Consider the following 14,108-nt stretch of genomic DNA (forward strand, 5'->3'; position numbering starts at 1 on the left):
AGATCTTTCAAGTATGGTGGAATGCCTGAGTTTAATAACACACATCATGTATGCTCAATAACTATACGGTGGGTAGTTGGAATGATACCTGTATATCGAAGTCCTTTTTCTCCTTTATTATCCCTTTTTTGTTTAACATATCAGATAAGCTTAATAAATACAACTGTGGCAAAGATGTATGATAGATGCTGTAGAGGGGAGATATAGAAACTATAGAAACTATCAGGACAGTCCTTAACTTTAAGGAATTTGCAGATTAATATATATTAGGAAAGTAAAATATGGTAAGGATCATGAAAGATGCCAGTTTTATAAGAGTCCAAAGGCAGGAGATTACCTGAGCAATTGAGGTGAATCAGGAAAAGTTTCCTTTGTTTATTTTCTCATTCATACACATGATTCATCAGTCATTTTGTTGATCACCTATATGGGAGGCATTGTAATAACTTCTGAGAGTAGAGAAGTGAGAACTCCACCCTCCTCTTGCAGAGTTTACAGTTTGTTAGGCTTCAAGGAGAAAATGGCACTTAAAATGGACCTTAAGGATAAACAGTATTCTGAGAAGTGTGGATTGAGAAGGAGGAATCCAAATGGAAGGAAACTGAGCAGAGATATATGGAAAGGAGGGTTGGGTGCTGGGGGAGGTATTCAGTCCAGTTAAACAAGAATGTAAGGTGATGCAGCTGAAAAAACTTAAGAGTTTCATAGCTTATTAAGTTTGACCCCTTCTTTTTACAGATGAAGAAAGTATAGCCCAAAGAAGTTAAAATTGTTGAGGATCATATAGTTGGTATGTGGAAGCTCTAACTTAGATGTAGGTCTTCTAACTCCAGATCAGCTATACTGTGTGTGACATGTCTGAATTCATCCATTCTTTCCACAGGTATGGCTTGAGAGCTTACTGTATTCTAGGCACTGAGGATTCAGTGGTGAACCAAAGAGTGAACATGGGAAAGTATTTTCTTTCTAATAGAAGGATGCAACAAATAAACATATGAACAGATAAATATGTTTACCAGGTGGTGACAGGTACTAGGAAGAAAAATAAAGCAAGACAGGGATGTGCTGTTTTTTATAAACAACGGTGGTCAGGGAAAGCCTATTTGATTAGGTGCCCATATTTGAGAGTATCTTGAATATAATGGTCTGTAGTTTATGGTTAAAATGGGTGGACAGTGGAGAATCTGAGATGATTTGTTTAGAAGGGAAATCACATGTTCATGGCTATGTATTAGGAAGATGAATCTGTGTAGTGGGCAGTTAAGGGTTAGAAATAAGGTGGTGGCAGTGGGACTGGAAAGGTATGATGAAAAGCAGATTGGGAGAGTGGTGGTATTTTTAATGGGAAGATCAGTTGGCTTTGAGAGGCTTCTGTGTTAATGTATCTTATGTTTTTAAAGTCCGCATGGTAAGGAAGACTTATCCTTAGGTTGCGGAATCAGTAGTAGACACCTTGAGATGAATTTAATTCATTGAAGGAGGGAGAAAAGAATAAGAATGAACACAATGTTTAGCCTAAATTTTCCAGCTAAAGTTGAATAGGCAAAAATTGAACAGGCGTAGGACCTGGAATCACTTAAAAATTCCTGAGAGCCAGTCTTTCCTCAATCTTGTTCATCTATCCTAAGTAAATAAAGCAAGTCTTAGGGCTAGTAGTAGTCGGAGGCAGAGATGGGAAGAGGTAATAAAGTAAGGCTTGCACCAGCCAGAATTTCCCTCTTTCTCTTCTTTAGATAATCATTCCATTTAAAGTAAAGTGCTGTGAGTAACCAGTGGTTACCAGTGGGGATGGAGTGGGGTGCAGTATAGGTGTGGAAGAGTGGGAGGTACAAACTATTGGGTGTAAAGACAGGCTCAAGGATGTATTGTACAACATGGGGAATATAGCCAATATTTTGTAATTACTGTAAATGGAAAGTAACCTTTAAAAATTATATTAAAAATTAAAAAATAAAGTCTACTGTGAGAGACTAGAGACTATGTTCAGGGAAGCATTATGTTCGCTTTCTTTTCTTTGATGCATATGGAACCATTGGTTTTTATAGACAACCCAGGGAGAATGCTGGGTATTGCTGAGTGAGCATGGTTGGGGGTATAGCAGTTATTCTTTGTGACTTTCACTTTAGGAAGAGTTTTGTTGTCTACCTTTGTCAGTGGTGTACGACCATGACTGGGCAATTTTTAGACTGCACAGCTACAGATCTTCCCTCATGTAGATGAAAATTAGTTTTGTCTCAGCTGAATTAATTTCTTAGAGTAAATGAGCTGGGGTGTCTGGTATTGAAATGGTGGGGTGGTAAGATGGCAGTTTCAAAAGAGTGAGAAATGAGGATATGCAGTAAGAAGCATCAGTAAGATAAAGAAAGAGGGAATTCAACAGCAAGGGGACTGAATTAGTCTTGAGTTGTAGAAGTAGAGCATAGATGAAAGGAGAGAAAACCTATCCTCTGGATGGGTGATGTTCTGGGCAGGAAAGGATGATGAAATTTTTTTTGTTAGAAGGGGAGTGTCATTTTTTGAAATAGGAGACCCAATAGGACTCCTATCCAAATGATTAAGTTGAGAATACTTTCTTATATTTTATAAAAATAAGAAATGGTCTTAAATATGGGGCTTCTAGACTGAATAACATTGGAAATTTAATACTCGAATTGAAGAAAAATTCAGTGTTTTCTCTTTTGATTTATGACAAAATGGAAAGATTTGTAAAGACTTTGACATCTTTGTTGAGTAAAAGAAAAGGGTGTATTGAATATAGTTCATTTGAGAAGGGTGGAAGAAGGGTGAGAATAGGCCATAGAGAAGATAGTAGGTGAGGTGTAATTTCATGCTTTAAAAGAATAGCATTTGAAAGAATAGAAATATGTAAATTAACATGTCAAAGTTGGAAAAATGGGTGGGGGAATGTATTGAAGTACCATACAGGAAAGGTATCATTGAAGTTGTTTTGGAAGATGAGATAGTGGGACAATCATAGCCATAGGGAATACCAGTCAAACAGGTCAAATCTGATGGTACAAGGTGGCACCGGTGCCACTGAATGACATCTGCTGTGACTGTGGGAGGCAACTGTTCATACTCCCCTCCCTCTTTCCTCCACTGTTCTCCTCTTTTTATCTTTAATTTCTTTTTATGCTGAAGGTTTTTCTGTGGGATCCACTTGAAGTTGATCCCTGGTGTTAGACCACTTGACAGGAAAGGCCTACAAATTGTCTGTTTTGTTAGAAATTTTTTGCATGATACCTCTATGGGTGGAGAGCTGCATTCCAGTTGCACATTTCTTTGTCAGAAACTTTGTTACCAGAAGTAGAAGTAATATAACATCCACAAGGTTGTTTTTCTGAGACAGCAGAAAAATGGCTGTCATTTAAATACTAATTAAAATATCCAGTATATTGTAAGATAAAATTTGTCACTGTAAATCTTGAGACAGAGGGAGGTAAAGGGAGGGGATGAGACTGGATAAATTAACAAGCAGAGTCTTATTCTAGCCTGGGGAGGGGAACAAGTTCATGGGATCATTTGGGAGAAATAAATATACTAAATAGGGTGGGCTCCAGGTTCTGGAAGAATCTGGTAATGCTGGACTGGATATTCACTGTTGCTAGAAGCTTCAAGAAGTCCTATAGTACACACTGATATTAATTCACATGGTTGAGAAGTCTCCCCCTGACCCATCCAGCCCCCTCCCACTCCCATGCCCAGGATTTAAAATAGCTTTGGTCCCAGAAAATCAGCCAAACGTGGCCGATTTACCAAACATGGGAAAATTGTTTGAAAAAAAAATGACCCTCTCTTGAGGCTTTATAAGTCTATTTTTTGTTATAATAATGTTAATAGCATTTTACCTGCTTGGATATTAACAGGCTAAATTATTTTAGCAGTTAATTTCTGCCTCCCTTGTGGTTTCGGTTGGATTCAAAATGTATACTTCCTGTCCTAGCCTGTGTTTCGTTGCTTTCTAACAGCTGCTGTGTTTTACCTTCATGGTGGATGAAGCATTTGCTGAGTTTTTGTTTTGTTTTTTAAGATATGTTATAATAAGATATGGACGCACTAGTGTAGCAAGTTTGTCATGAGGCAATTTTGGGGTGGAGGGGAGTTCAGACTTGAAAAGGGATAGTTTGTTTTATGGTGGAGAAATACCATTTGCAGCCTCCAACTACATCTCTAAACGTGGCTAGCCTTTCAGATTTTTGTTATTGGTGGCATGCATGAGTACCTGAAAGTTTAGGTGGGTTTGTTTAACTGATTGATCTTTTTCAGAGAATAGACTATTAAGCAGATGTCTTTTGGATAGTGGATTGTTCATCTGTCGGTGGGTATTTTGGCAGATGGTCATCACATATTGCCATTTAAGTTTTGTAATCAAGGTATATTTTAATTTAGTTGCTGAATTGTTGTGGATAGACTTAACAGTGATCTAGGAGGTTATATATAACTAAGAAGGGCTAATCAACAGTTACAGAAAAATACAGGGATGGCATTTTGGCAAACATGTCACATGGTAAGTGAGAACTTGTAACCAACTCCTTTCTTGTTAACATGTAAGTGGAGCTGCTTAGGCAGGTTGTTTTCACCTTCCCTGAGACCCAGTTTTTAAGTCAGTGGAAAGAGTAGGTGACTACGTTAAGAAAACTTTGGGAATCTCAGGTAGACTAGGTAACAGTGTTGTTCAGGGTTTGTGCTAGATAATTCCTTGTTGCAGGGTGCAATCCTGTGCATTGCAGGATGTTTAACATCATCCCTGGCCTCTACCCACTAGATGCCAGTATCATTCTCCCCAATTTGTGACAACCAAAAATGTTTCCACACGTTGCCAGAAGTTCCCTGTGGGTGCAAATTCACTTAGATTCATGTTTTTTTCTTCTCCTTCAAGCCACAGATTATTTCTAAGGCTTCTCTTAGCAGTTTTCTCTTAGGTAGTAATAGGCTAGTTACTATGTTAGACTTCACCCATAGAAACTTGTACAAGTTTTAAATATATTTTTTAAAAAGTTGTGTTTTATTTTACTGGCAGTTTTTTTTTTTATTTATGGCTGCGTTGGGTCTTTGCCTCTGCGCGAGGGCTCTCTCTCTAGTTGCGGCAAGCGGGGGCCACTCTTCATCGCGGCGCGCGGGCCTCTCACTGTCGCGGCCACTCTTGTTGCGGAGCACAGGCTCCAGACGCGCAGGCTCAGTAGCTGTGGCTCACGGGCCCAGCCGCTCCGCGGCATGTGGGATCCTCCCAGACCAGGGCTCGAACCCGTGTCCCCCCCATTGGCAGGCAGACCCTCAACCACTGCGCCACCAGGTAAGCCCTTACTGGCAGTTTTTGAACACTTACTATGTGCAGAGCACAATTATAGGGGCTTTGCCTATGGGAAACTCAAAGATACTAGAGAAAGACATTTAAGTAACTATAATAGTGGATGAACTGGTAAGAGCTATGATAGAGAAACAGGTACCGTGTAAGTTTAGGGAAAAAGAACTTTATTCCAATGGAGTTGGGGTGAGGAAGGTATCTTGGAGGAGGTGAGATTTTATCTGGGTTTTGAAATATGGATGGGACTTTTAAAAAGTGGATTATTGGGTAAATTGACATTTCAGGCATCTCATGGCTCCTTTATTCCAAATACATTTTAAAAAATTTTATTCACTCACATTTAATATATGACATTAGAATTCTGGCCAGGCCTTTCTAAGTTTTTCTTACATAAGATTGGTTATGGACAGAGAACTAGAGATATGTGAAGTGGTAGTTCCTGAAGACTTAATGGCTGGTATAGGTCTCGAAAAGGGAAAAGCAGTTTGGCTAGTAGAGTCCTGCAGAATGCCTTTCTTTACCTCTGCTCTTGCTTATATATTATTCCTCCAGAACCTTATTTCAGATGTGCTGTCTCTCTTCTTTTAGTCTTTTTAATTATTCCCTTTACTTGTCTTCTCTTTTGTGGACCAATATCAGCCTTCTCTTAAAAATTCTTTCCTGTTCCCGTTTTCCTTTTAAGTTCTGTCCTTCCTTACCTTTCTTTTATGGCTAACAATTTCAAGTTTGCCCTGTACTGTGTTTTTCCTTTTATTTACCATCTTCTTTTCCTTAGTCCCTTGTAATCCAGCTATTTTTCCTTAGCACTTTATTGGAATTAACCTTTCCAAAGATGCCAAAGACCTAATGGCCAAATTCATCCATTGATTGTTTTCCTCTCTCACACACAGACTTTTGCTTTCCTTTCTCTCAGTCTTTCTGTGTCCCTCTCATATCCATCCATCCATCCCATCAGTAAACATTCAGTTAGCACCAGGATATATCCCAGGTCCCTGCAGATGAAATGAGAATATACTCTCAAGTAGTTTTACCAGGCCTATAAGTAAGTACATAATTACCGCATAGTTCATAGCTGCTCTGATGTACGCACAGCGGCCATACAGGAACTTCGTGAGCTCTGTTGTTTTTAGCACTGAGATTCTGATTCTGAGATTCTGATTCTTATTTTATCTTACTTTCCTGGTCCACCTCACCCCACTTATGGCAAAAAGAAAAGCATGGCCATATTCCTCTATTTTCTTTCAACATTTTCTTTCCTCAGAAATCACAGTACTTTGCTGTCACCCCATCATCATTGTTTAAAATCTATCAGGCACCTACTTAGTATAACTCATTGTACTAAGTCCTGCAGAGACAAATTGGTGAAAGATACCATGCCTGCCATTCAGAGAGTTTATAAACTATTTAGTGAAATAAGCATAAGCATAAGATCATACATAACAAAGTGCAATTGAGTATAGTGAGTATAGTGGTTTAGAGCAGAGGTTCCCAATGCCCAGGCCATGGTCCGCCATCGGTTCGTGGCCTGTTAGGAACCGGGCTGCACATCAGGAGGTGAGCAGCTGGCGAGCGAGCTAGCAAAGCTTCACCTGTATTTACAGCCACTCCTCATCACTTGCATTACCACCTGAGCTCTGCCTCCTGTCAGCATTATGGTGAGTTGTGTAACTATTTCATTATATATTACAGTGTAATAATAATAGAAATAAAGTACACAATAAATGTAATGCACTTGAATCATCCTGAAACCATCCCCCCCCAATCCGTGGAAAAATTGTCTTCCGTAAAACCGGTCCCTGGTGCTAAAAAGGTTGGGGACCACTGGTTTGGAGCATAGTCTCTGGGGCAGAACTGCCTGGATCCAAAGCACAGCTCTAACACTTACGAGCTGCATTAGCTTGAGCAAGCGGCTTAAGTTTTCTGCACCTCAGTGTCCACATCTGAAAAGTGAGGGTGGTGGTAGCATCTATCTCTCAGAGTTATAAAGGTCAAGTGAGTTAACATGTAAAGGGCTTGGGATGGTTCTGGCATATAGGAAGCATGTAAGTTTTAGCTATGTGTCAATATAATGCCTGAAAATTAGCCACTGGCACTGACTAATTGATAATTTTGCACCTCTGCCTTCTGGACATTCCTGATTTTGGAAGTCTTTCTGTCACAGCAAAGTCAGCACTCTTAAAGGTAGACTCTTAATTAACCCTTACCCTTCTCTTCTCCCCCATCCCTCATGTTTTCTCATTTTCCTCATTGGTTCTGCCACTCCCCATCCTCCCATTCAGGTTTAAAACCTTGCAGTCATCTTTGAGTTCTCCCAGTTTTTTCCTCACCCTCTTCCACACGTACACCACTTTGGAAATGCTGCCTTCCTGTTGTCTGTTCTTTTTCATTTCCAGCACTGTCAATTTATATGCATACTGTTGAAATAGTATTCACCTTGTATCTTGCCTGCAGTTCTTGCAAGTAGCAAGAAGAAAGCATTGACTTTGGGTTTTTAAACACTACCCACTACGTTCTCTGTTTTTGAACTAACAACATCTCTGGGTCTTGATTTCTTTATCTTTAAATTGAACATTGATCTCATAAAATTGTGGTCAAAAAAAAAAAATTGTGGTCAATCTTTAAAAACAAAAAAAAGTTCACATATGTTTACTAAATTCCGGTTCTCCTTCAGACTCCACCACCTGTCCCCGCCCCCCCGCCAATTAATTTTGCATTGCTTCTATTTACATTATTATTCCTGAAAAGCATTTGTATGTGGCTTTCCCTGGCTTCAACTCCTTAGTTTGGCATTCTTGGCCTTCCATAAAGTGACCCTCATCTATCTCTGTCACATATCTCCTTACCTTTTGAAAAGAGTCAACTGCCCTAGCTAGAGTAATCTACTCATTGTCTTCTAAACATGGCTTATCCACTCCTGCTTTAATCTGTCTTCCAAGGCCATTTCCCCTGCAGGAGGTACTATCCTCCACTCTCTTAAGTTTCACCTTCTGTGTGAATATTTCATGTCCACCCAGGTGATTTCTGCAGTCATTGACTTTCTGTAGCATTTCCTGTTTCTCAGTCATTTGGTACTTATAATTTCTTAAATTTGTAGTGACCTCTTTTTTTTATATAAGTGAATTATCTCTGCAGCTAGACTGAGTATGATAGAGATCATGTCTCAGCAATTTTTAAATGCATAATGTACATAATGGGTGTTGAATAGAGTTTTCATGCTTTTGTTTCATTTTTGCAAAACATTTATGGAATACTTACGAATGCCAGTGCTAGGCTCTAAGAATATAAAGGCAAATGAACTGATTTTTGTTTCTTAGGCTAGTGGTCTCCTGAGGGAGATGAATGTTGCACAGATATTTCAATATACAGTTGGCCCTCTGTATCTGCGGGTTCCACATTGGTGGATACAACCAACTGCGGATGGAAAATATTGGGGAAAAAATTTTTCAGAAAGTTCAAAAAGCAAAACATGAATTTGCCAAGTGCAGGCAACTGTGTACGTAGCATTTACAGCTATTTACATAGCATTTACATTGGATTAGGTATTATAAGTAATCTAAAGATGCTTTAAAGTATACAGGAGGTTGGGGAGGATGTACAAAGGCTATATGCAAATACTACACCATTTTATATAAGGGACTTGAGCATTTGGGGATCAATCCCCTGCTGATACCAAGGGGCAGCTGTAATGTGGTAAATACCAAGGTAAATGTTTTCGAGGGATGAGTATATTGAGGGAAGTGGAACTTTTACTGCCTGCGAGTTCAGAGATAGCTTCTGGAGTTGAACTCATGAGCTCAGTCTTACAGGATGAGTAGGATTAGTCAGGTAAAGAAAGAAGAGCAGCTCTACCGGCAGCATCCGACGGCAGGATGTCTCACAGGAAGTTCTCCGCTCCCAGGCATGGGTCCCTGGGCTTCCTGCCTCGGAAGCGCAGCAGCCAGCACCGCGGGAAGGTGAAGAACTTCCCCAAGGATGACTCTTCCAAGCCTGTGCACCTCACAGCCTTCCTCGGCTACAAGGCTGGCATGAGCCACATTGTGAGGGAGGTCGATAGGCCAGGGTCCAAGGTGAACAAGAAGGAAGTTGTGGAGGCTGTGACCATCGTGGAGACACTGCCCATGGTCATTGTGGGCAATGTGGGCTATGTGGAAACACCTCGAGGCCTCCGGACCTTTAAGACCCATCTTTGCTGAGCATATCAGTGATGAATGCAAAAGGCGCTTCTATAAGAACTGGCGTAAATCTAAGAAGAAGGCCTTCACCAAATACTGCAAGAAGTGGCAGGATGTAGATGTCAAGAAGCAGCTGGAGAGGGACTTGAGCAGCATGAAGAAGTACTGCCAGGTCATCTATGTCATTGCCCACACCCAGATGCGCCTGCTTCCTCTATGCCAGAAGAAGGCCCACCTCATGGAGACCCAGGTGAACGGAGGCACTGTGGCCGAAAAACTGGACTGGGCCCGAGAGAGGCTAGAGCAGCAGGTCCCTGTGAACCAAGTGTTTGGACAGGATGAGATGATTGATGTCATTGGGGTGACCAAGGGCAAAGGCTACAAAGGAGTCACCAGCCGTTGGCACACCAAGAAGCTGCCCCGTAAGACCCACCGCGGGCTGTGCAAGGTTGCCTGTATTGGGGCGTGGCATCCTGCACAGGTGGCCTTCTCTGTGGCTCGGGCCGGGCAGAAAGGCTACCATCACCGCACCGAGATCAACAAGAAGATCTACAAGATTGGCCAGGGCTACCTCATCAAGGATGGCAAACTGATCAAGAACAATGCCTTTACTGATTACGATCTGTCTGACAAGAGCATCAACCCTCTGGGTGGCTTTGTCCACTACGGTGAAGTGACCAATGACTTTGTCATGCTCAAAGGCTGCGTGGTGGGAACCAAGAAGCGAGTGCTCACCCTTCGCAAGTCCTTGCTGGTGCAGACCAAACGGCGGGCCCTGGAGAAGATTGACCTCAAGTTTATTGACACCACCTCCAAATTTGGCCATGGCCGCTTCCAGACTGTGGAGGAGAAGAAAGCGTTCATGGGACCACTTAAGAAGGACTGAATTGCAAAGGAAGAAGGGGCCTAATGTCAGAACAGATTATACAGCTGGTAGAATCTCAATAAAGTTATTTTCCAGTGGGGAGGAGGAAAAAAAAAGAAAGAAGGGAAGAATGTAGCAGACAGAATGAGTAAATGCTTGGGGACCGTGTGTTGGAGGAACTCTAAATCTCATTCTGCATTTCCTTTGGGAGTCTAAGGTTCTCTTTCAATAAACCTTTCATTAGTCTTACAGGAATAATTTATACTTAAATGGCTGATGTATGTTGTATATATTTCTACTAGAATATGAAGACATGAGAAATTTATGTAGTGCCTCCAGTACTTCCTTTAAGATACATAAATATTTAAATTTCCTTTCCATGTTTTTGACAGTAGCCTCATCTTAGGCAAAAATTAGTTATTTGGAACATTATTAAATTATTATGGGGGGAGTTTTAATGAATACATGAATATTCTGAAAATAACTTTGGGTTTATAGACTTATTTTATAGAATCCCTCACCTGTTGAGATCAAACATGGAAGGTGGAGGTGAGGAAAGGAGTTCTGTAGCATTGGGGGATGAGATCAGAACATTAAGTGAAGTCTCTTTGGATTTAACTTTTTCAAGTCTGTCATAAAGGAAAAAAACCGTTGTAGACCCTTTTTGATCATTAACATTTTGTTCCCACAGTTCTTGATGGCATTTTCTCTTCTGTAGTGTCTGTCTTAAGTGAGAAGCATGATTCTGAAATCTATTATATTTAAAGAATTGCTGTATTGATGCATTAATATCTTCAGTCTATTTCCAAAAACTCCATGGGTTCACTGACCATATAAGTTGAGTCCTTTTTCCATCCTTCCTCTTCCCAAAGTCCTACTATTTCAGTGCTATGTTAGTTGGAATATAGTATATTAGAATGTGTTTTACTAATACTGCCTCTTAGAAAGGTCATGAATTATTATTTAGTTCTTCACCAGGCAACAACTAACCAAATTTTCTTTGAGATACTGTGTGGTGATGAGATATAAGATAATCAGAGTAAAATGGAATTGGAAGATGGTATTCAAAGAAAAGATGAGTTAGAGGTATACTTACTTGAAAATATTTTTATTGCTGGTGGGGAAAGATAAAAAGCATAGTGCTAAGAGAACCACCACAGGATGAATTTGGATATAAAAAGTATCTTAGGAAAAAAAAAAAGTATCTTAGGGCATCTGCAAAATTTTGTATTTCTGCACACATACACAGTTTGTGTAGATATTTTAAAGTGAAAATTTTGTGTTTTAATATCTAAAATACATATTTCTCAAATTCTGCTTAGTTTAGGGAATTCCCTGGCGGTCCAGTCGTTAGGACTCCATGCTCTCACTGCCGAGGGCCCAGGTTCAATCCCTGCTCAGGGAACTAAGATCCCACAAGCCACACAGTGCGGCCCCCCCCCACCAAAAAGAAAATTCTGCTTAGTTTAGATAAATGAAATAATAATATTATTTGTCTAAAATAATCATTAGTTTCACTTTGCTATTCCGTGATAAAAGGTCAGAATATTAAGAAGCACAACTCAAAGGTTAAGGCATATTGGTCATAGATTCTGAAAATGTTAACATGTTAGTCACTTGCTAATTAAAAATATGTTAATTAGGTTGTCTGTAAACCCATACAGGGTTTTTTTTTTGGCTTCCTATGAAAGCAACATAGTGTAGTGAGTTAAATGAGCAAAGCCTTTGAATTAAGATTGGCCTAATTTGTATTTAGGTTGTCCTGAGTTCAGATCCCAGCTCTGCTGTGTGACCTTAAACCTCTCTAGTTTTAGCTCTTTGCTCTGTATTTTCCTGTCTATAAAATGACAATGATAGAAGTATTTGGAGAATTACATGGGAAGATGTATATATAAAACCCACCATAGTTCTAGGTGGGTAAAGAGCCTAATTTATGCATTGTTTTCATTTTCTGCATTTCTGAATATGAATATATACCTTAAAACTTGTTAATGTAGTCTTTGAGTTGGTTGGCAGCAATTGTGCCTTAAATGGGTAGAAGGCAGTTGACAGGTCTTAACTGTGAAGTAGGCTGTTTTATTCCTCAAGAGTATCATCTTACATTTTACTAGTGCTTTATACTTTTCAGAATGCTTTTATATAATTGTCTTCTTAAGTTCTTCTATCCAATAACCTTACATAACTGGATTGGCATTTTGTAGAGAAGGAAAATGAGTACCTCATTAGTGGCAGAGTTGGCATTGGCCTTAATCTGCTCCCTCCTTGTCCACTGTACACACTTGGGCAGTGCTCTTAAAAATGAAAAATTTTCCCTTTTGATATCTATTTGCCATTGATGCTGTCAAGTGGTATAATATATATATATAATTTAGATGATTCACAATTAGTGTTTGCAGATTCATATATTAGAAAACATATTTCTTAAAAATTACTTTAGTTTTTTAAAATTTCACGTGTAATATAGATCTGGTTCTTGCCACTTCTACATCCAGTAAAGTAATACATACTTGTTTTAAACAAAACAAAACCCAGAAAATTTTAAGAGCGATCATGTAACAGTGAAAGAGAGTGCTAATTATTGCTGGAACATGAGGCATAAATCTGGACTGTTCCAGGCACACAGGAACTTATGGTCACCCTACCATCCAGGGTTGTGTAGCCTTTCAGTTATTTTTTTATATATATATTAGCATTCACATATTTGTATAAACATATGTATGTATATAGTTTTAACAACTGGGATTGTTCTAATTTATATAGTTTGTAATCTTTCTTTTGTCACTTGACATTTTATCAAAGACATGTTCATAATTATATATCTAAAGCATCATTGGAAATGTCAGCATGCTGAAAATTACAGGAGTACTGTAATTTTCTAAACTGAATTCCTAACAATGAAAATGTGTCTTGTTTCCAATACTTTATTATTATTAAAAAATGCTGTAATGAACATCCTGGTACACACATATTCTTGTGCATGCTTATTTGAATGACAAGATTTGCACATTTCAAAATAATTTGTTAAGTGTGGTAGGCAGAATAACGCGGCTCCCAAAAGACGTCTACATCCTGATCCCCAGAACTTATGAATATATTATGTTACATGGCAAGGGGAAAGAAATTAAGGTTGCTAATCAGCTGACTTTAAAATAAAGAGATTATCATGGATTTTTTGGTGGGCCCAGTGTAATCACAAGAATCCTTTAACTGTGGAAGAAGGAGGCAGAAGAATCAGAACCAGAGAGACATGACTTCCTTGGTGGCACCGTGGTTAAGAATCTGCCTGCCAATACAGGGGACACGGGTTCGAGCCCTGGTCTGGGAAGATCCCACATGCCGCAGAGCAACTAAGCCTGTGTGCCACAACTACTGAGCTTGTTCTCTAGAGCCTGAGAGCCATGACTGCTGAGCCCACGTGCCACAACTACTGAAGCACACGCACCTAGAGCCTGTGCTCCACAACGAGAGAAGCCACCGCAATGAGAAGCACATGCACTGCAACGAAGAGTAGCCCCTGCTCGCCTCAACTAGAGAAAGCCCGCGTGCAACAACGAAGACCCAAAGCAGCCAAAAAATAAGTAAATAAATAAATTTAAAAGAAAAGAAAAGAGAAGAACCACAGAGGATAACATCCTGTTGGAATAGAAGGGGGTCACAAGCCAAAGAATGCAGGTAGTCTCAAGAACAAGGAAAACGCAAAAACTAGGTTTCTTCTCTAGAGCTTCCAGAAAGCAGCACAGCCATGGTGATACCTTGATTTTTACCG

General features: G+C 39.7%; 1 protein-coding gene and 1 pseudogene across 6 annotated transcripts in view; both read left to right on the top strand.

Annotated features, from left to right (window-relative positions):
• Nucleotides 1-14,108, top strand: part of SMG7 (SMG7 nonsense mediated mRNA decay factor) — a 73,191-nt gene that overhangs the window by 2,603 nt on the left and 56,480 nt on the right. The window lies entirely within an intron of this gene.
• Nucleotides 9,166-10,440, top strand: LOC132353107 (large ribosomal subunit protein uL3-like; annotated as a pseudogene).

This window comes from Balaenoptera ricei, chromosome 1, assembly GCF_028023285.1.
Source record: "Balaenoptera ricei isolate mBalRic1 chromosome 1, mBalRic1.hap2, whole genome shotgun sequence".
Taxonomy (NCBI): domain Eukaryota; kingdom Metazoa; phylum Chordata; class Mammalia; order Artiodactyla; family Balaenopteridae; genus Balaenoptera; species Balaenoptera ricei.